Source organism: Symphalangus syndactylus, chromosome 14 (assembly GCF_028878055.3).
Source record: "Symphalangus syndactylus isolate Jambi chromosome 14, NHGRI_mSymSyn1-v2.1_pri, whole genome shotgun sequence".
Taxonomy (NCBI): domain Eukaryota; kingdom Metazoa; phylum Chordata; class Mammalia; order Primates; family Hylobatidae; genus Symphalangus; species Symphalangus syndactylus.
In genome coordinates this window covers 103,628,581-103,651,176 of record NC_072436.2, presented here as the reverse complement: position 1 = coordinate 103,651,176, position 22,596 = coordinate 103,628,581, and the positions used below count along the sequence as shown (strand labels likewise).

Genomic DNA, 22,596 nt, shown 5'->3' with positions numbered 1-22,596 from the left:
TGTCTGGGTAACTGGCATTGGCCATTAAGAATCAGAGCTCTCTTTCTCTTGGGAAGGAGACCTGCTGAGAAATTAACTCTATACAGGAAACTCCTGCTGTTATCAAATGTAATGTTGGGCAAAATGCAATAACCATTTAAAAATTACTTTTAGACTTGATAACATTTGAGAGCTAACCTATATTCTTTCCTGAGAGTCATGGAAGATTTAATCAGTTTATTTGCTGCCCATCTCTTACAGTAAATTATCAATGGTCAAGATTCATAGTCAAATATCCACATAGTATCAAAACAAGTGGAGTAGACAAAAAGCCACATAAAAGCTCCATGAAAGGGAAGGGAATTGTGGGCTAGAGGAATCTGGAGGGTTCAGGAAAGACATGTGTCTTTCTAAATTTTTATTTTATATTTTTAAATTTTAATTTTATATATTTTTTATATGGAACACTTCACAAAATTGTGCATCATCATTGTGCAAGGGCCATGCTAATTGCTGTATCATTCCAATTTTAGTGTATGTGCTGCTGAAGCATAATGAAGCACATTATGGGTAGAATTTTTTTACTGATTCTGAGAAATCCACAAAAAATCCTTTAAAAATTCATTCACTTCTTAGCAATTTATTTTGAAAAATGCATATTAACAAGAAAATGAATTAGATATTTCTTGTTTAAACTAATTAGCTATCTTTTATGATGAATCTTTAAATAGAAAATTATCCCAGCACTTTGGGAGGCTGAGGTGGGTGGATCATTTGAGCCTAGGAGTTTGAGACCAGCCTGGGCAACACGGCGAAACACTGTCTCTACAAAAACACACACACACATACACACACACAAAAATTAGCCAGGCATGGTTGTGCACACCTGTAGTCCCAGCTATTTGGGAGGCTGATATGGGAGGACTGGTCATACCTGGGAGATCGAGGCTGTAGTGAGCTGTGATTGCATCACTGCACTCCAGCCTGGGCAACAGAGCAAGACCCTGTCTCAAAAAAAAACAAACAAACAAAAAAAAGAAAATATTCACCTCACATTTTAAACAGAAGCTTTAAAAGTGTGAGCCATTAATTTATTTCCAACTTTCACTTACAGGATTTCAGGAAAAGAGAACTTTGCTTGATGTATTGGTCTATATAGCATTAGTTCAGGAATAAAAATGGCTTTTGATCTTTTTACTGGTCTCTTTAGAATTTCTGGCTCAGAAATTTTTCATGAGGAATTTATTTCCCCAATTTAATCAATCAGTTGTAAAACAAAAATATTTAAGTAGTGAAAGGGTTCCTGAACCTAGTAAACCCATCACGCTGATAGGGCTATGACCATGACATCGGAGTTCAATATGTCAAAACTGTTGCAACACAAAGTGAATTTTATCCTCTGGAAAGCTCACAGCTGGTTTATTTTGAGTTTACTAAGATTTCAAACATTCTGGTGAAGTCAACTGCAATCTCCTTTATTTATTTTCTAAGTGTACATGCTCTGTGTTTGTCTTTGTGGTTGTTGTTAGTGCTAAGACTCATAGTTTATCCCTCAGCCAACATCACTGGAAGGTTTAGTTCTTTTTCTTTGGGGTAACTCAATAGCTGAGTGCATATTTGCAATGTTAATGGACTAAACACATCAATTAAGAGGCAGGAATGGTCAGAATGGGTAAAAGTTGCTAGACCCAACTACATATGACTAGGAGAGAAATGTAGAGATATAGATAGCTTGAAAATAAATTGATGGAACGAATTATGTCAAAAAATAGCATATGAAGGCTGAAGTAGGCTAAATTAACATCAGATAAAACAGACTTCAAGAAAAAGAGTATTGCCAGAGATAAAAAGGAATGACAAAAATTATTAATTCGTCAGAAGACAAAACAAACATAAATGTGTATGGGCCTAAAACAGAGCCTCAAAATATATGAAACAAAGATGACAGAATTAGAGGGAGAAAATTCCAGAATTTTAGTGGAAGATTTTTATTCACTGTTTCTCAGGATTTGAGAGGACAACTAGCCAAAAATCAGTGTAAGACAGAGGATTTGGACACATTATCAACTGTCTTGATATAAGTAATAATTATGGATGGCTCATTCAACCACTGAAAAATGAACATCTTTTTGTGTAATACACATTTGTTTTAGTGAATATGGTATGTTCACCAATATACACCATATTTTGGGCCAGAAAATAAACCTTAATATATTTACAAGATTTTAATAGTATAGACTACGTTCTATGATCACAATGAAATTCATTAGAAAACAACATCATTGATATTTAGATAAATCCCAAATATTTGGCAATTAAAAAGTACGTTAAAATGTTGATAGGCCAAAGGAGAAGACACAAATAAATTATATTTTTAACTTAATGATGATAAAAATATTTCAAAATTTGTGGGATTTAGCTGAAGAAATGCTTAGAGAGAAGTTTGTAGCTTTAAATGCCTATTTAGAACAGAACAAAGAAAAGTGATGTAAGGTACCACCTCAAGACACTAGAAAAAGAAGAGCAAAGTAAATACAAAGTAATTGGAAGGAAGGAAATCACAAAGACAAGAGAAAATATCACTAAAACAGACACAAATGAAAAAGGACATAAATCACCAATGTTGGGAAAAAAGAAGGCTTATCACTACAGATCCTACAGAAATTAAAATAATAGTAAGATAATATTGTGAACAAATGTATGCCAAAAATGAGATAACTTTGATGAAATAGACAACTTTCTTGAAAAATCCAACTAAAATTGATGTAGGATGAAATAGGAAATCTGAATAACATTCTGTCTAATAATGAGACTGGCCTGGGCAACATGGCAAAACCTCATCTGTATTAGTCAATTTTCATGCTGCTGATAAAGACATACCTGAGTCCAGGAAGAAAAATAGGTTTAATCGACTTACAGTTCCACGTGGATGGGGAAGCCTCACAATCATGGCAGAAGGCAAAAGGCACTTCTTACATGGCAGTGGCAAGAAAGAATGAGAGAGAAGCAAAAGCGGAAACCCCTTATAAAACCATCAGATCTCATGAGACTTATTCACTACACTATGGGGGAAGCTGCCCCCATGATTCAATTGTCTCCCACCAGTTCCCTCCCACAACACGTGGAAATTATGGGAGATGAGATTTGTGTGGGGACACAGAGCCAAATGATATCACCATTGCTACAAAAAATACAAAACTTGGCTGGGTGAGGTGATGTGCATCTGTAGTCCCAGTTAGGAGGCTGGGGTGGGAGGATCCCTTGAGCCCAGGAGGTTGAGGTTGCAGTGAAACATGATTGTGCCACTGCACTCCAGCCTGGGTGACAGAGCGAGACATTGTCTCAAAGAAAAAATAAAAATTGAAAAGCTTAGTCTCAAATTTACACAGAATGCAAATGACCTAAGATAGCCAAGAAATTTTTAAAAAGAACCAAGTTCAAGAACTTACATTACTTGGCTTTATGACTTACCATAAAGTTAGAGTAATTAAGACTGTAATATTTGTGAAAAGATAGGCATACAGATCAATACAAGCAATATAGATCAATAGAAGAGAGAATAGAGTTCAGAAATAATTTCATATGTATTATATATGTACATACATGTGTTCAGTTGATTTTCAACAAATGGTGCTAGAATAACCAGATATTCACATGAAATAAGGAAACAGCCCATATCTTACTCTGTACAGAAAATTAACACAAAATTAATTATAGACTTAAATATAATAGCCAATATTATAAAAATTTTAAAAGAAAACATGGGAGAAAATTTTGTAGCTTTGTGTAGCCATCTTAGATATGACACATTAGGCACAAACCACAAAAGAAAAAAAGATAAATTGAATTTTATTAAAATTTAAAACTTCTTATCCAGAGACACCATTAAGAATATAAAAAGGTAAGCCACAGAATAGGGAAAAATATTTGTAATGCATATATCTGATGCATACAAAGGACTCAATTTCAGAAAATATACAGAATTCTTCTTATAACTAATGAGACACACAACTCAGTTTTAAAAATGGGCAAAAGGCCGGGCGTGGTGGCTCACGCTTGTAATCCCAGCACTTTGGGAGGCCGAGGCAGGTGGATCACGAGGTCAGAAGATCGAGACCATGGTGAAACCCCGTCTCTACTAAAAATACAAAAAAAAAATTTGCCGGGCGTGGTGGCGGGCGCCTGTAGTCCCAGCTACTCGGAGAGGCTGAGGCAGGAGAATAGCGTGAACCCGGGAGGTGGAGCTTGCAGTGAGCCGAGATTGCACCACTGCATTCCAGCCTGGGCGACAGAGCGAGACTCCATCTCAAAAAAAATAAAAATAAAAATAAAAATGGGCAAAAGATTTGCACATATAAATGTAATGTTTCTATTTTGGAAGAGTGTAGTAGTTTCTTTAAAAATTAAATACGTGCTTAATTTACAAACCAGAATACCTCTTCTAGGTATTTACTGAAGAAGATTGAAAACTTACATCCACAAAAATATTTGTACACAAATGTTTTTAGTATAATTATGATAGCCCAAAGCTGCAAATAACCCAAATGTCCATCAATATTTGCTGAATTGACAAATAAAACATGATTATATATCAGTATAGTGAAAAATTAGTAATTAAAATGAATGAACCACTGATAGATGTAGTAACATGCAAGGATTTCAAAAACCACTATGTTGAGTGAAAGAAACCAGACACAAAAGAGTGCATACTGCATGATTCCATCTATATCAAATTCTAGAAAATGCAAACAAATCTATAGTGATGAAAAGTACATTAGTGGAGGCTGGGTCTGAGGTGGAGGAAACAAAGAATCTTTTGGGAGGTGACGGAAATGTTTAGTATTTTGATTGTAGTGGTGTTTTCACGTGTGTTGTCAAAAGTCATCAATCTTACATTTTAGAAGGTGCAGTTTATTATATTTTCATTATGCTTCAATAAGGCTAATTTTAAAAAGAGCTTCTTAAAAGCAAGAAAAAGAAGGTATTGACAAGAAGTATAAGTGGCATTTTAATTAATTTATAAAAGAGTAAATAGATGAGTCGTTGTAATAGTCTTTTAAATAATAATTCAGTTCCATTTACTACCATTAATACTATAAAGTACTGTGTTGCAATAGTCTATTAAACTAATGAATCACCATTTCTGCCAATATTATAATAGAAACCTCAGCATGAATTTAAAAACTCTAGTATTAAAAAATGTTGACAATTATAACCAATTGACTTTCTGTGTATTTGGAATAAAAGTTAAAAACCCTGCAATGGATTATTTGCTGAGAAATGTTTCCAAATAGTTGAAAATCTTCTCTTTTTATGTGTTTTAAAAACAAAACATAAAATCATCAATATAAATTCTTTAATTTTTAAAAAACATAAAATATAAGAATCTTAAATGTTGAGTCACAATTGCATGTGTGTGTGTGTGTGTGTTTATGCCGGAACACACAGTTAAATTTAGTCAATAGTTTCATAAATACTTAGACCCTAATTCACACATGATATATTGCATTAAAAAAATCGATTTGTTGGGAAATCATATTTTATGTTATGTAGTTAAGTTAAAATAAATTAAGTATTTAATGTCAAATAGTGAACAGATGGATGTTTGATTAAAAATATTAAATATGGTAATAAAACTATTTAATACAACTTCAGTAATAAGCTGTTCTAAATGAAATATGTGTAATAAATAATTTGGCCTTTGTTCCTGGTTCCTGGGAGGTAACCTCTAAACCTCTGGAATTTCCTGAGTGACAGGTGCATCGTTTTTATTCATGGTGGGTCCCTCAGATCACAACTAGTAATTTATGTTAATGAGGTGACTCAAAATGGGAGCATGCCACTCCAGAAAGACCAACCACATGATTAGAGGGGGTTGGGTCTTTGAGCCACCTGATATCAGTCCAACTCCATATCAGTCCACCTTCTAGGGAGGGAGGAGTTTGGATATTGAGTTACATGGACAATGGTTCACCAATCATGCTTATGTAATGAAACCTCAATAAAAACTTTGGACATAGAAGTGGAGTAAGATTCCTTGATTAGCATTATTCTTTTTCTTCTTCTTTTTTTTCTGAGATGAGGTCTCACTCTGTCACCTGGGCTAGTGTGCAGTGGCATGATCTCTGTTCACTGGCGCTGCCTCCTGGGTTCAAGCAATCCTTCCACCTCAGCCTTCCAAATAGCTGCAACTACAGGCATGCAACACCATGCCTGGCTAAATTTTTTATTTTTGTAGAGAAGGGATTTCATCATGTTGCCCAGGCTGCTCTTAAACTCCTGAGCTCAAGTGATTTGCCTGCCTCAACCTCCCAAAGTGCTGGGATTGCAGGTGTGAGCCACCATGCCCAGCCAGCATTACTCTTTGGTTTTTGTAACTCTTTGATGCCAGGAGAGTAATACATCTTTGAGGATGACAGAAACTTCCTACACTTATCCCTCCACATCTCTTCCTCTGGCTGGTTCTAGTTTGTCTCCTTTTGCTATAATAAAACTATGAACATTGCACTTCCTGAATTCAGTGTGTCATTCTAGTGAATTATTTAAACCTGAAGGAGTCTGTGGAGCTACTCAAAATTGTAGCCAGCTGGTCTGAAATGAGTGCGGCCATGGGGATCCCCCAACTTGACACTGGTGTCTTAAATGAGGGCAGTCTTGTGGAGGATTGTGCCCTAAGACTTTGCAATTTAGAATACTCATTGTGAATATCTCAGTTTAAAATCTTTAACATAAAGTATAAAAATCATAAAATGATTATTGAAAATTCTTGGGGTGGGAGATCTCTTAGTAATGTACTGTGAAAAGGGTTTAAAAGTAAAAAACTTTGTGCAATGGGCAAGTGTAACCACCACTTAGGGAAGAGCAGATTCTCAGCTCTGTAATCCATATGTGCAGCTACAGCATCTAGATGGCTGTTTTTTGGTAGACATTCATATTATTTCATGGCTGTGCTGGCCATTTGCTGTTTTAGCTTATTTCTCCCTTTTTTTGTGGTAGACTCTGATTTCTGTTTAGAATTTGCCCCTCTGCACTTTCCAAGCCTCCCATCCCGTATATACTTCTGTTTCTTGAGCAGAAGACCACAACCAACTTTAAATCCAGTAATTATTTTGGTTTAAGCCCAATTAGCACATTTATTTCCTTTATCTACAGTGGTTGACTTATGTGGCCCATTTTGGTTCAATGAGCTGTGGAGAGATATTTTCTAAGGGTTTCTGGGAAAGAGATTTTCTTGAAATCGCAAAAAGCCTGCCTGACAAGACACTCTCTTTCTGCTGGATATTAGGGAGGATATATGTAGTTACAGAAACCCTTGGTAGCCATCTTCCAAACACAAGATAAATCCTTAAGATGAGGAAGACACTGCAGACGGCAGTTTGTGGTATCAATGTTGAACAGCTAATTCAAGCCAGCCCGGAGGCTTATATGACCTCTGAAATTTTCATGTACATGGGTAAATGCATTCGCTTTACTGTTCCAGTCAGTTTGGATCAGTGCTTTCTGATTCTTGTATCCAATACCTTTCTGAGACAATAACTATTAAATATGATGATGGTTTTGATAGGGAATAAAAATCAAATGTAAAATAACATTCTTACAAGAGAAAAAAAGGTGTGGTGCATTGGATCTGTGTGTTGGTTTAGGCACACTTGACCACCTCTGGCCTTCTTCTAAATCCGTTGAAATAAAAGAAAATGTATTTATCAAAACTAGACCCACCACTTTCATGGAAAACAAGAAAGGGCAACATCAACATATCAGAAATGGTAGGAAATTTCCTGGATGATGGAAAATAATGGGATTGACTTGATAAGGGTTGAAAAAACACACAAAGAAAACAACTAGGTAGATAGGAGCAGATTCTGAGAAATTTCAAGAGAACAAAGAACAGAAAGGGTCATGTGACAATAGATGGGTCATTGTTACTGAACGGGTGCCAGTTAGGTTCATAAACCCTCTCACACTGAGCCACAGGTCACAGAGGTGAGGGGTGGGTGAGTGTCCAGGTGAAGACACCAAGATTTGCACACTAGAGAGTCAACCGCTGCCTCAGCAGGGCTTCTGGTTAGGAAGTGGAAGCTTCTAGAGAGCACACTGTCAGCCCCCCTCAGTTCACACCATTTGGGGTGGGGGTGAGGAAAGACCTTTGCAACTGCAAACCTAACTAAATAAAGCTTCCCAGGTCTTCATTCATAGAGATAAGTGGGAATTCTTAAAGCTTCCCAGGTCTTCATTCATAGAGATAAGTGGGAATAAATCTTCCCAGGTCTTCATTCATAGAGATAAGTGGGAATTCTAAGAATCTCAGATGCCATGTAGAAAACCAATAGCTAGAAAGAGAAGGATCAAGCTGAGTGAACAGATCACTGGACCACAGAAAGAAAATATCAAGAACAAAAAAGGTTACAAAAGAAGTTTATTTTCTGTCTTTGGATATAAACAACAACATTTAAAGTATCTATTCTATTCACAAAATAAGAATTGGCAGCTATAAAAAAGTAACTCAGAGTACAGAGGGGTTTTTGAAAATAAAAAATATGATTGTCAAAATAAAAAAAGTCTAGTGGAAAGAATAAGTAATGGAATGAACTGAACTCAAGACTGCAATAGTGACAGGACTAAGAATAGGATTAGGTAGGCAGGAGGGATTTTTCATTTTATTCTATATTTTTCTATGTTGTTTGAATTTTTTTAAAGTATTAGTTGAGTAAAAAAAGAAAAATTTAAAAATGGAATTGACTCAATAATTCTACTTTTGATAAGTACTTTTTGACATTAAGGAAATCAACCCATATGCAGACAAAAATGTATGTGCCATATATTTAATACATCTTTCATATTTGTAATGCCAAAACATTGCAAATAATCTAAATATTAAACAGAAAAGTGACTTAATAAATTATTGAGCACATATGTTATAATATTTTATGCTACCATTAAAAATCATGTTTCAAAAAATATATCTAAATGTGAGGAAAACATACAAGATATATTAAGTGATAAAACAGAATCAAAACTATACTTAGTATATTCAAAATAGAAAGTATATAGAACCAAGTATTCATTGTGATTATCTCTGAATGATAATGGTTTTTACTTCTGTATTGTATAAACTGTTTATATCTAAAATCTATCACTAATTTACTTAGAAAATGCTCCTAGGAAAGAAAAAGGAAAGACTGTGATAGCAAGCAGAACATAGATGGAGTCCACATGGTCCCTTTCTGTATCTCTCTGGCTGAGGTGAATATTTCACTGAGTCTATGAACTACGCTGGAGGGAAACCCTAGATGAAGATTCAATTGTTTTCTGGAACAGAAGGTGTGCCTCCTGTTTTGTAGTTTTGCTGATTTTGTTTTGTTTTCATTCAGAACAACATTGACATGAACCCACTCCAATAAATCATATTTATTTTAACCAACTGGTGTAGTGGGAACAAAATCTTTATACATTCATGTATGGCATGACACACATACAACCCCTACACACACATATACACCCCCAAATCTACTTATGTGTTTCTTGGCCAAAAACTCTTGGGAAGTGTTATGCTTTTTTTTTTCCAGTTTTTTAGCCTACATCTGGCAGATTGAAAAGTATGAGTATGTACGTACAAGAGAATTTTGCAAATATATGGCAATCTTTCTTTGCTCTAAATTTATAAAATTTTAATGAATTTGTACCTTCTTACATTCTAGGTATTTTCAGGAATTAAAGGAGATTATCCATTGATTAAAGAGGCATTTTATGTGTTTTTAAATGAGTTACTATTTGATGTTTGCAATGCCCTGGCAACACATAGGCATTGAACTATTTCCTGCCCAAAGTTACTTGACTAGAATAATAATATTGTTTTTCCTCATAGTAGCTCTCCTCTGTCATTCTTTTTGTAATCAATAACGAGATCACAGTAGTTTTAAAAAATGCTTTGAAACAGAACATTGATTTGGAACCTGTTTTTAATGTGAGAATTCAGGGCCATTCAACACAGCTAGGCAGTTTTATTTTCTTTGTAAATCCATTTGATAAATCGCCACTTTATGCTTAGAGAAGCTTTTGTCCACTCTTCTTTGGTTTTTATGAAATCAGTTTAATGTAGTGAAAAAAAAAATCGGGCTTTGGGTTCATACCGGCTTCAGTTGGAATTCTGGCTGTACTGTGTCCAAACTGCATGATTTGGGGAAGGTTACTTTTCTGAGCCTCAATTTATTTATCTGTACAATCAGAATAATATCAAGGGTGAAGAGACTGACTTTGTAAAAGAAAATGACAAACTAGTATAGAGCTTGAATCTGAGTTGGTTAAATGTTTCTAATAACGTATACTATGCTATAACCATTGTTGTTTTCCTGTACTAGGGGCTTGGTATTCCTCTGGACTGATTAGAAGCCAGGAGGCTTAGAGTCCAGCCTAAGTTTGACTGTTACCTGCCTGATGTGATCCTGAGCCTGTTTGTCCTCATCTGTAACATGAGGAGGTTAGAGGAGATGACTAAGGCTTCTTCCAGCTCTGAATGGGGATTTCGAGTAAAAATCTTTCTTCGCACAGTCACACATGTGGCAGGTGTTATGGCCAAGTCAGAGCTGAGACTGGGTTGGAATTAGCAACGCCCTCCTTAAAGAGTCTCTGTGTTTGAGGCTGATCAGTTTTCTATCCTAGGAAGCTGGCAGAGTGCAGGGGCTGGGGGAGGCACTTTTTCTTCAGAAGTAAATTATAAATTGATACATAATAATTATACATATTTATGGGGGTACATATGATATTTTGATACATATATACGATGTGTAATGACCAAGTCGGGGTGATTAGGATATTTGTCATCTCGAACATTTACTATTTCTTTGTGCTAGGGACACTCCAAATCTTCTAGCTATTTCAAAATATACAATAATAGTCACCCTATTGTGCTATCGAGCTCTAGAACGTATTCCTTTTATTTAATTGTATTTTTGTACCCATTAACCAACCTGTTTTCATCTCACCCTCTCTCCTACCCTTCCCAGCCCCTGGTATTTATCATTCTACTCTCTACCTCCATGAGATCAACTTTTTTTTAGCTTTAACATATGAGTGAAAACACTTGATATTTGTCTTTCTGTGCCTGGCTTATTTCACTTAACATAATGACCTTCAGTTCTATCCATGTTATTGCAAGTGACAGGAGTTCATTCTTTTTTAGGTGGCTGAATAATATTCAATTGTATACATATACCACGTTTTCTTTATCCATTTATTCACTGATGGACACAGGCTGGTTTTGTTTCTTAGCTGTTGTGAATAGTGCTGCAATAAACATAGAAGGCAGATATGTCTTCCGTATCTTGATCTCTTTTCTTTTGGATAGATACCTGGCAGTGGGATGGCTGGAAAATATGGTAGATCTGTTTTTAATTTCTCGAGGAACCTTTGTACTGTGTTCCATAATGGCTGTACTAATTTACAATCCCACCAATCATGTACGAGCATTCCCTTTCTCTACATCCTTGCCAGCACTTGTTACTTTCTGTCTTTTTCATAATAGCTATTTTAACTGCAATGAGATGACATCTCATTGTGGTTTTGATTTGCCTTCTCTTATGATTAGTGATGTTGAGCATTTGCTCATATATATCTGTTGGGTATTTGTATGTCTTCTTTGAGAACTGTCTATTCAGATCATTTCCTCATTTTAAAATCGGATTATTTTGGGTTTTTTTTGCAACTGAATTTTTCTTAGCATCTCAACTATCAGGGAATGAGACTTAACCACATTTTCTGCTTTGCTTGGAGCCCAAGAGTCTTGTGGGAAAAACAAGAGAACTCTGTCCATTTTTGGAATTTTAATATGTACTGCACTTTCTGAGGTACTTGCGGGGCGGGGGTGGTGGTGGGTGGGTCTAAAGGAAGCCAGAATGAAGACAGAGACCAAACATTTATTTAAAAAAAAATCTCTTTGTGTGAGGAAGAATTTTGGCAGGTTGAGCCAAACTGAGCAGCAGGGGCTAAATATTAGAGTTCAGATAGGACGTGAGACTGTGCTTAACAACCCAACCTGGCCTTTAGTCCTCAAATCCCCTTGCACAACCACCAGGCCCCCTTCCCAGCTCTGCAATGCCTGCCCACTCTATCCACTCTATGGGGAATGGGGCTGTGCACAGAGGAGAGAACCAGAGGGGTTCAGCAGCTCTGCTGTGGCAGGCTCTTCTGCAAGAGTTCTGATGAGAGGCAGCAGGTGTTGTCCAACTAGCTAGAGACGGAGAGCAGCCAAGCTGCACAGCTTAGAGGAGACTACTTGGCCTGGAGGGGTTAATGGCCTGTGGGTGATGGAGTAAAAATGGTCAACAGGGCAGGGAGCAGAAAGCAGGTGGAGACCATATTGTATATGTGACAATCTCCACTTTTCTTTATGACTTCTAGGGGAATTGATCCAAAGACCCACCAACTGGTGGACATTTGGGTTACAGCCCTGAAAATTCGAGCTGGTTGGGAAAAGGAAATTCAAAAAGGTACTGGACTTCTGGCTAATAAGTAGGTGTGTGGGTATGGGTGGAGGAGGATGTCAGGGCTGGGGGTGGTTTTGTATTGACTATTTAGATCTGGGATTTTATTTGTAACCTCTCTATACTTATTGGCTGATCTCACTTGGAACGTACTGGTTGTCCCCAGTATTTAGAATCACGACTTGCGGCTGTTACCTTATAGTTTAGTTTGTCTTATGGCAAGTGCTTGATGCCTGCTGTGTGCAAAAGCCTGCGCTAAGTGCTGTGGAGGACGTTGTCCTGCTCTTGGCTACTCACTGTCCACACAGTCTGGCCTCATGATCCTTCCTCTTCATGAGGAAAAGTGCTTCCTCCATCCTTGGATATTTCTCTGCAGATAACACAAGTGGTAGACTAGAACATTTCCAAAATATTATTTTTTGTATTAAAATATCATTTTATATGAGAAAAGTTAAAATTTTAACAGAAAACACTTTCACTCAGAGATCATTACTGTCAATTTGATATAAATTCTTAGAGTCTCCTTTTAATGCATATTTATATTTCAACAAACATTGAGTCAATTGCATTTACAAAATGAATCACTGTGTGTATATGGTTTTGGAACTTGCTTTTTCATGCAACAATACATTGTGAATAGTTTTCCACGGATAGACAGAAAATCATTCCTCAGCTGGGTCTTGCAAATGACCTGGAGCTTTTATTTTTTTGGATGCTCTCTTTAATTAAAACTTGAGTTCCATATACGGATCTTTTCCTTCCATCCCTAAATTTGCATATTCCAAGAAGCCCATTTGTTAAAAATTATGAACGGAAGGATTGAAAGAAGAGAAATCTTTCTTTCCATTTAAGAACCACATAAAAATGCTCTGAATGTATATTTGACATTATCATCTGCTTCACAGATTTCTTTGGCTGGTGTCCATTTAAATTGTTTTACTCTGTGCCAAATGGGCTCTGTGAAGCTACCAGCTGATCTTCACTGGGGAGATGTGGCAGAAGAGAACTGAGAGGTGGTAGAAGGTGGGAGTGGAGGATAAGGAGGGTCATTGAGAGTAACCAACACTTGTTCCTGATTCAGGGCCTGAGGTTCACAGAAACGTCGGCATCGCTCTAGCGAGGAATCATGCATTGAGAAGATTTTCTTTGGAGGCAAATTTGCCTTTATCTTCAAACCAAACAAAATCGAAATGGCCAAATGCAGGCTTTTCTTTTCTGGGGGCAATGTTTTCTGCAGGATATTGATAGGCGTTAGGAACAAAAAAAAGGGTTCTGTGGTAAAGCAAATTTGGAAAATGCTGTATTTTACATAAACCTGTTTCTTCAATGCAGGACTTCTCAGAAACTTTAGCATGCTAACATGCACTCTGACCAAGAGAAAGAATCTATCAACTTTCCCCAAACTCACACACTCTCATTCTTTTGATTTTGGGTATATGTATATTAACAACTTTGGAAAATGCCCGTCCTGGAAGTATAGTCTTCTATTGATACTGAAGTCAGGAAAAACAAAAGTGCTTCTGTTTTGTATTTAGGGTTGAGATGTTAGCCTGTAACTTGTCCTTCTTGGGGGTACTTCAGTCAAAAGTTACCTTCTAATTGGGAGGTGGGTGTGACAGAAGTCATTCTCGGGGATTTTAAGTAACAAATGCTAAGCCGAGGCCGGGCGCGGTGGCTGAAGCCTGTAATCCCAGCACTTTGGGAGGCCGAGGCGGGCGGATCACAAGGTCAGGAGATCGAGACCATCCTGGCTAACATGGTGAAACCCCGTCTCTACTAAAAATACAAAAAATTAGCCGGGCGTGATGGTGGGCGCCTGTAGTCCTAGCTACGCGGGAGGCTGAGGCAGGAGAATGGCGTGAACCCAGGAGGCGGAGCTTGCAGTGAGCCAAGATCGCGCCGCGCCACTGCACTCCAGCCTGGGCGACAGAGCAAGACTCCGTCTCAAAAAAAAAAAATAAATAAAAATAAAATAAAAATAAAAACAAATGCTAAGCTGAGATGCTTTTCTGAGAAATCTTTGAGCAGAGCTAGTTCTTTCCTTAGACTGCTTGCAAAGTTTGCAAAATAACAGGTGTTGGCTGAGAGATGAAAACTGTGTTTATAGGTCTCAGTATTTTCCTTCTTATATTCCTCAAACCTTTCACCTTTATAAGGGCTGTCATCCTGGAATGAGAGCGATGCAGCCTTCCTTCCTGGACGCCAGCTGAAGGATCTCTAGTTGCCATCCACGCCCCACCTCCCCTTCTTGGAGCTGGTGATTTACTGCTGTAGTCTGAACGTTGGAGAATGTTCTTAATGAACCTTACGACTGGGGGCTGTGCTTGGAGCTGCCTCTAACCACAACTATTCTTAGTAAAAAAAAAAAAAAAAAAAAAAAAAAAAAAATTACCAGAAAACTAAGACCCCAGAAGAGGACCTCTGATGGAATGGTGGGTGTTTGAAAAAAGGAGGCAGGGCAGCATTCCTGGTTATCCATAAATTAAAACAAACAAAGGCGTATCACATCCAACTGTAGTCAATTGCTCCTGTAAGAGAAGGAGTGTAATTCAAAGAGGTTTATGTATTTTGGCGGAGGATGGAGTGTGTGTGGGAGTTTGAAAGCATAGAATAACATGACCAGGAACTAGCTCCAGTGGCTGGGCAGCTCGTGCTTGCTCACTGCATCCGGCTAATGTACCTGGAGCCAATCTTTTTTTGCCTCCTTTATCCCTATTTGATCTCTTCCATGTCTGAGGCACCAAGGGGTGTTGGAAGAAAGGCTGCATGTGTCTGAGATAACATCTTGTATTATCACAATTAGGAACCATTTTAAAGCATAGTCGAATATTGTACTCTTACTCTTTTTTTTTTTTTTGACAGGGTTTCACTCTTGCCCAGGCTACAGGGCAGTGACACGATCATAGCTCTCTGCAGCCTCAAACTCCTAAGCTCAGGCAATCCTCCTTAGTAGCTGGGTCTACAGGTGCATGCCACTGTGCTTGGCTATTTACTTTTTGTAGAGATGAGGGTCTTGCTATATTGCCCAGGCTAGTCTCAAAATCCTCAGCTCAAGTAATCCTCCTGCCTTGATCTCCCACAGTGTTGAGGTCATACATGTGAGCCACGGTGCCTAGTTCTATCTTATTCTTATACCAAGCCTGTGAGCAAACATAGGATTTATCTCCATTATATATATATATAAGACAGTAAAACATAGAGACGTTAAGATCTTATGCCTGAAATTATAAAGCAAGTTAATGGCAGAGCCAGAGGGGACTTGGCTTTCCAGCTAGGGGGCCCAGGCTTTTCTAATCTAGGACTCTCTGGGTTGCCACTCTAACTTCCTGTGCTTTAACATTTCAAATGAAAAAAAACTGACTTTTGGTCACAATGATCCACTCACTACAGGTTGAATCAAAATCATTAAATGTGTTTATTAGAACACTTTTTTGAGTCACCTTTCAGCTCCAGGGTTTAGGTTAGGATTGTGAAAATAAATGAAGACCCCTCAAATTAGAACAAGCAAAGGCTACTTACACATAACTCGCTCTCACGAGGGAGTCAGTCACCACCACTCATATTTGGCAGAGACTCCAAGGCAGGCAGAGGAGCAGGAAAGTTTCATAGTAGAACAAGGAGAAGACCTTAAGTACACCTTGATGAGGCTATTAGTGGGGAAGTTACAGGTGGGCTAATTGGAGTGGGCATCCCATGTGATTATTTAAAGGTGCTTATTTGGTTTTCTCCAGCTGGTCCTAAATTGGAAGTGGGAACAAAAATGAGGGAAGCAGTGAGTATCAAGTGTCGAGTCCTGGCCCTTTTGGATCAATTGCTATAGGGATTATTGTCTGGCTTTCTGGACTGGTTACTACAAAGAGTAGGTTGGCTGCCTGCACTGGTTGCTGCAGGTTATGGGTTACAATTTTTGTTATTGTTGTTGTGGTTGCTTTTTGAGACGGAGTCTCACTCTGTTGCCCAGGCTGGAGTGCAGTGGCTCCATCTCGGCTCACTGCAACCTCTGCCACCCTGGTTCAAGGGATTCTCCTGCCTCAATCTCCCAAGTAGCTGGGATTACAGGCTCCTGCCACCGTGCCTGGCTAATTTTTGTATTTTTAGTAGAGGTGAGGTTTTACCATCTTGGACAGGCTGATCTTGAACTCCTGACCTCGTGATCCACCTGCCTCGGCCTCCCAAAGTGCTGGGATTACAGGCGTGAGCCACCGCGCCGGCCTATGGTTTTATTTATATATATATATTCTAGCCATTGTCCCTTTGTATATTCAGCTTCTCAGGATTGAGAGGGAGTGAAGGAATAGGGAGGGGATCTGGGAAGTGCATGGAAGTGAGGGTTCTGGCACCACCTGGGGGTTAACACTTTGCCCCTATTTTTTTGGTCAGGCACTGTTGGTGGTTATCAGGAGACGGACGGGGTTGAGAACTAATACTGTAGTCTTAATATCCTCTCTCTTGCTTAATTTCATTTCAGTTGACATTATTAGTTTCTGTTGTTTGACTTTTTTTTTTTTTTTCAAAGCGATGTGCCTTGTTATGTTGCCCAGGCTGGTCTCCAACTCCTAGGCTCAAGCTACCCTCCCGCCTTAGCCTCACAAGTAACTGGGACTACAGGCGCACACCACCATGCCTGGCTGAGAATGGCTTTAATGCAGTAGACTATTGCTTATTATTTCCAAAGTAGTGAACTTTCAGATGCTATTAGCAAATGTGGACCCAGACCTCTGCCACCTGGTCCTGGATATTTTGGGTATTTCCTAATTCTGGTTCCTTGAAGAGATTCTACTTTGGAGGAATTGGAGAAGGTTTCTAAAAGGAAGGGACGTAAGAAAGAAATTTTGAAGAATGGATAGCTTTTGGGGCAAGTTAAAACTGTGCTGGAAAGTGGAAAAGGCAGGGAAATAGGAGCAGTATGGGCAAATGTATGAAGTAGAAATATGTGTTCACAGAATGGCAGATAGCCTGGTACAGGAATGAGATTGGTTTGGGGTGAGATTGGAGGGAACTTGAATGTCATTCTTAGGAGCTTGGATTTTATATGTGTTGGAAGCCTTAATGTTTTAAACAGGATCTGAAATCGAGCCCATCTCTACAAAATACAAAAAAATTTAGCCGGGTATGGTGGCGCACCTGTAGTCCCAACTACGCAGGAGGTTGAAGCAAGAGAGAGTTGATTGTGCCCAGGAGTTTGAGGCTGCAGGGATCCATGAACACACCACTGCACTGCAGCTTGGGCAACAGAACAAGACCCTGTCTCCAAAAATAAAACAAAAAAAAAGATCAAAGTTGCATATTTAGGACGACTACCATGGCAAAAGAGTGTATGTTGACTTTGAAGAACAAGATGAGGTTGCAAGTGGTGGAAACTGATCTTAACTGCTTTCCATAATGAATAAATAAGTTTTAACAGAAATTAACCCGTCTTTTGAAAGGCAGCTGTCAATATACTTCCAATTTAATGTTTTGGGGACATCCAGCTTTCATAATGGGTATAAATCATGAACCCACCCCAGATCCCACATGGAAATTCTGAAGCTATTCCTCAGGCTCAGCTGTGAGCCTGGGTAGAGTCATCAGTAGCCAATTTTAAAATGTTGCTGATAACAGGAAAGGCTAAGAGGGAGGAGCAATGAGGAGTGAAGGCAGGAAGTACAGGGAGCCAAGAAAGACAACTTGGTTTGTGTGGCAAACGGTAGCAGGGTGTAGAATGAGTGATTATATGGTAAAACAAGAGGGGAAATTTCAAATTATTCTGTTATAATGTGTCCTCACAAACCTTGGATTCTTTTTCTTTTGGTAACAGAGTCTCACTGTTGTCCCCCAGTCTGGAGTGCAATGGTGCAATCCCTGCTCACTACAACCTCCTCCTCCTGGGTTCAAGCGATTCTTCTGCCTCAGCCTCCCGTGTAGCTGGGACTACAGATGCGCACCACCACACCCTGCTAATTTTTGTATTTTTTTTTTTTTTTTTTTTTAGTAGAGACGGGGTTTTGCCATGTTGGCCAGGCTGGTCTCGAACTCCTAACCTCAGGTGATCCGCCCACCTTGGCCTCCCAAAGTGCTGTGATTACAGGCTTGAGCCACCGCACCCAGCCTAAATTCTTATTTAAAAAAATTTTAAATTATGTCAAAATTTGACTAAATCTGTATTGACCGAAAATCTAGCTTTTTGGAACAAATGCTTAATATTAGATTATTTACTTGTAAATGTTCTACAAGCCTTCAAATAAGTGCATAATCTTTGACGTGGTGCATGAATTAATCTTACTGAAACAGATAAGTTTTCAAAGAAGTGTACATGAAGATGCTTATTATTTATAATGGTGAAAAAATGGACACAACAGGAAAATAATTAAATACATTATGATATATTTAAGCAATGGCATGCAATGCAGACTTTAAGATGATATGACTATAGGTTGACTTGGAAAGACATCCATGGCATGCTAAGTTTTAAACAAGGTATCCAAACTTTGGATATAATATGTTCCCATTTTTGTACTTTAAATATGTAAATATTCTTATATGTAAACATCTGGAAGGCTACATAGCAAATGCTAACAGTGGTTTGATCTAAGCTATTCGACACAGGCTTCTCTATTTTCTTCTTTAAATTTTCCCCCTATTTTCTGAAGAAAATGTTTTTTGCCATGAGAAAATAGAAATTCATTTTACAAGTTTACTTCTGTTAAAAGAAATAAAATGGGTTAATTCTCTTGGAACATCTTTGGAATAAAAAGAGTGTTTACTCTTTAATAAACATATCTACATATTTATAAGTATATATGTAGTATATGTGTGTTTGGGTTCCAGTGGCTAAATATACAGGTCTATTTATAGAAAGGCTATATACGCATAGTCTAGGAAACCTAGAAAATATGCTTTTTTGATGTGGTCAAATTTTCTTTTGTAAAAGGATTAAGTGACTCTGCATAATGGTGTGTTTTCCCCCTTAGAAATTATAGTCCTTTCCAGGTGGGAAAAATCACTGCCTCAGCTCTGGATCTTTCAACCAAGGCTTGGAGAGTGGTTGCATAGCAACTACTGTTGGCGTAAATAACCAGTCTTGGTTCTCTGGGGGATGATATTGACTTGCACAATAAAATGATGCATTCAGATACTTTGCCAGCTATAATAGGATAAAAGAGCTAGGACCTTTTAGAAGCCATTTGAAAAAAGACTTGGTAAAATGGAGAGCTTCAGTTTGTTCCATTGGAAATGATGAATTGAATACAGGACAGCTTTGAACAATGAAATTCAACAATGCAAATTCCTCAAGAAAGGAATAATTTCCCTTCTTTTCATCAACGTTCACTAAGTTCCTACTAGGTACCGAGCACTGTACTAGTTGCTAGGGATATAGTAATGATAACAAGCAGTCTCTACCATCTGGGAGCTTACAGGACAGTAGGAAAAACACAAGAGCTAATAACTCTAATACCTGATGCTAAGTGATCAAAGTATATAGGAAGATGTTATGGGACACAGAGAAAGCATATCCAATGCCACCTTGGGATTGTTCAATAAACCTTTCTTGAGCAGTGACTGTGTGTTTTGACATACGGCTACAAAGATGAATGAGACTTGGCTCCTGGCCATAAGGATTTAAAACCTGACAGAAGAGACATATAAACAATTCAATCTAATACAATGTGGTAAATGCTCAGCTAGCAGAGGGATTAAAGTATGAGAGCACAGAGGTGGAGATTAATGAATGATTTAATGCCTACTTAATACATATGTGATCTCATTTGATGTTTATCAACAGGTAGGATTTATCTCTCTCTTACTGATGAAGAAACTCAGGCTCAAAGATGTTGTGATTTGTCTAAGGTTGGTGTCATAGTCTGCTTGAACTGTTGTAATAAAATACCACAGACTGGGTTACTTAAACAATAAAAATGTATTTTTTTACAGTTCTGGAGGCCGAAAGTCCCAGATCAAGGTCATATGGAGCTGGTTCCAGGTAAGGGTTCTCTTCCTGGCTTGCAGATGGCTACCTTCTGTCTGTGTCCTCACATGGTGGAGAAGGAGAGTGAGTGAGCAAGCTCTCTAGTATCTCTTCTTATAGGGACATTAATCCTATGTGACCAGGGCCCCACCTTTTGGATCTTATTTAACTTTACTTCCAGGGAGGCCCCATGTCCAAATAGAGCCATGCTGAGAGGTTAGGACTTCAAAATAGGAATTTTTGGGGAACACAAACACTCAACGCATAAGAGTTGGGCTATCTACTTGGGGCTTCAGCCAATAAATCGTGTGTGTGTGTGTGCTTGTGTATTTCCTTCACCATATTAGATCTAAGAGGCATTTTCTCCCAATGTGATGAATCTGTGACTCACTCTTAACATTGAAGACATAAACAGGTCTGACATTTTGGGTCTCTGGCTACTCTTCCTTTCCTAGCTTATCTTTAGGACTTGCTGACATGCAATCCTTTCTACAGTGCTCTCCTTGTCTTATGCACAGTCCATCCATACCCATTTAGATCTTGTCACTTGGAATCTTCAGTTTTAAGGAGATAATGACCTGGAAGCTAGTTATGTTTAAAAAGAATTGGGTGCCTGGGGCAGGTCCCCATTGCCCTATCCAGGGTAAGATTGCAGCCTGTTCCAGGACCATTTAGAGAAGTAGGAAGGAGGTGATGGAGGTACCCAAGGTGGCAGCCAAGACTTACACGGCTGGGAAGGGCATTTTGCCCAACAGCAGCAGCTGCTGTTACATGTTGGGCTTCCTGTCTTCTTACCCTCCCAATCAAGGAGCACAGCAAATGCTTCTTCCTGCCTGCGTGGGGCTGATGTGCACCCTTCCTGGCTTCCTCCAGCCTTGTGATCTTCAATCTTTGCTGCACATTCAAATTACCAGGGGGACATTTAAATACTATTAATGCTCACCTTATCCCCAGAGATTTTGATTTAACTGGAGTGGGACTCAGGGTCTCTAGTTTTTGAAAGCTCCTCAAGCAATTTCAACATGTTGCCAAGGATGAAAATTGGACACACTCCCTCTGCCCCGTTTCCAAGGGGGTGGGGCATATGCTGTGATTCCCAGACTTCTACAGCCTCATCCAATTTGATTCTCTCAAGACCTGTGGGATAGAAGGTATCATGACCTTAGAGATGAAAGCCTGAGACTGCATTTGGCCTGTGAGTTGGGAGGGGTCTATTGGTAGGCAGAAGGTTTAGGTAGAAAGAAAGGCCAGACTTGCTATAAGGAAATCAGGAAGGAATGATATTGTTTTCTTGCTTTTTAAGGCAGACAGGATTTCATTCATTTATTCATTGAACAATATTTATTGAACAGCTCCTCCATGCCAAGTGCTGCACCAGGGGATGGGTTAAGAGCTAGCCCTTGACACGTGACACCCTCTGGGGCTCAGCCTTGGGTAGCGATTCTCTGGAGAAGTGTGCATTGTCAGAGCATTGTGGAACTGGAAAAGACACTGCCAGGGACAGTTTTCTTTGCCTGCATGACTCATACACTGAAAGAATGAAACTAATTTGTTCTTCCATTTAAAATTAAGCCTAGTCAGAATTTGTAATCTTGCTGGGATGTAGGTTTACAAGCCATAGCAAGGGATAATTATGGGAAATTTGAACTATGGCTTGATGACCAGGAAGAGAGAACATACCGCGCTAGACTCACGAATTCCACTGACGGCTCTGACACCCACAAAGTCCATCCATCTCTGCGCAGGGACATTCCACTAAACAAAGCTAATTGATATCTCACATTCTGAAGATTTTTCAAATATTATTACTAAGGTATTTTCCATTGTTTTGTTTTAATTCAAGTGGGTTTTTATTTGAGACTTAGAGGTCATAAGTTTTATATCCTCAGGCTCGATTTAAAACCTGGCCACAACAGATAGTAAACAGCGGTCTCATTTTCTTGTAACAATAGTTCATGAGATTGTGGTAAGAAACTATACTTGGCAGCTGAACATAACGAAAAACGCATGGTCTTTGGAGTTGAACTGGCCCAAATATGAATCCTGGTCTGTCATTTACTTTGTTGGGATCCAGGGCAAGTTACTTAAGCATTTTAAGCCTCTGTTTCTTCATTTTTAAAATGGGTATAGCAACGTGAAAGAGTATATATATGCCTTAAACAGTGGCTAGTATGTAACTGGTTTTTGAAAAAT

General features: G+C 38.6%; 1 non-coding gene across 1 annotated transcript; it reads right to left on the bottom strand.

Moving 5' to 3' along the window:
* Positions 1–432: 432 nt before the first annotated feature.
* LOC129463283 (U6 spliceosomal RNA) lies at positions 433–542 on the bottom strand. The gene has a single exon (XR_008651085.1). It is a non-coding gene; the product is annotated as a U6 spliceosomal RNA (small nuclear RNA).
* Positions 543–22,596: the final 22,054 nt, after the last annotated feature.